This window comes from Penaeus monodon, chromosome 30, assembly GCF_015228065.2.
Source record: "Penaeus monodon isolate SGIC_2016 chromosome 30, NSTDA_Pmon_1, whole genome shotgun sequence".
Taxonomy (NCBI): Eukaryota; Metazoa; Arthropoda; class Malacostraca; order Decapoda; family Penaeidae; genus Penaeus; species Penaeus monodon.
The window spans coordinates 3,156,330-3,156,666 of record NC_051415.1 but is presented as its reverse complement, the minus strand read 5'-3'; positions in this window follow the sequence as shown (position 1 = coordinate 3,156,666).

Sequence of the window (337 nt, the reverse complement as noted above, 5' to 3'; positions counted from 1 at the left end):
TTCTGTGTTTATATGTGTTGTATATATTTTAAAAACATTTTCATGTATGAAATGTAAATATATTATTACAAAAGAATATGTAGAATAATGAGAAAATGTTTGTAGGCTATGAACATTTTAGCATTACTAATCCTAACTTTCTTGTCTGTTTGCTGTCAAGGAGATAATTATCAATAATGAACAGTTCTCTTAGCATAGAGAGCACTGTTAAAAACATTGTTAGGATTTCTGTGCAATGATATATTTATGAAGGAACTTTAATAATTAAGAAGTGAAAGGAAGCAGAGACCAAATTTAACAATAGATTATATAAAGAAATGCACATCCAGAGTAAGTA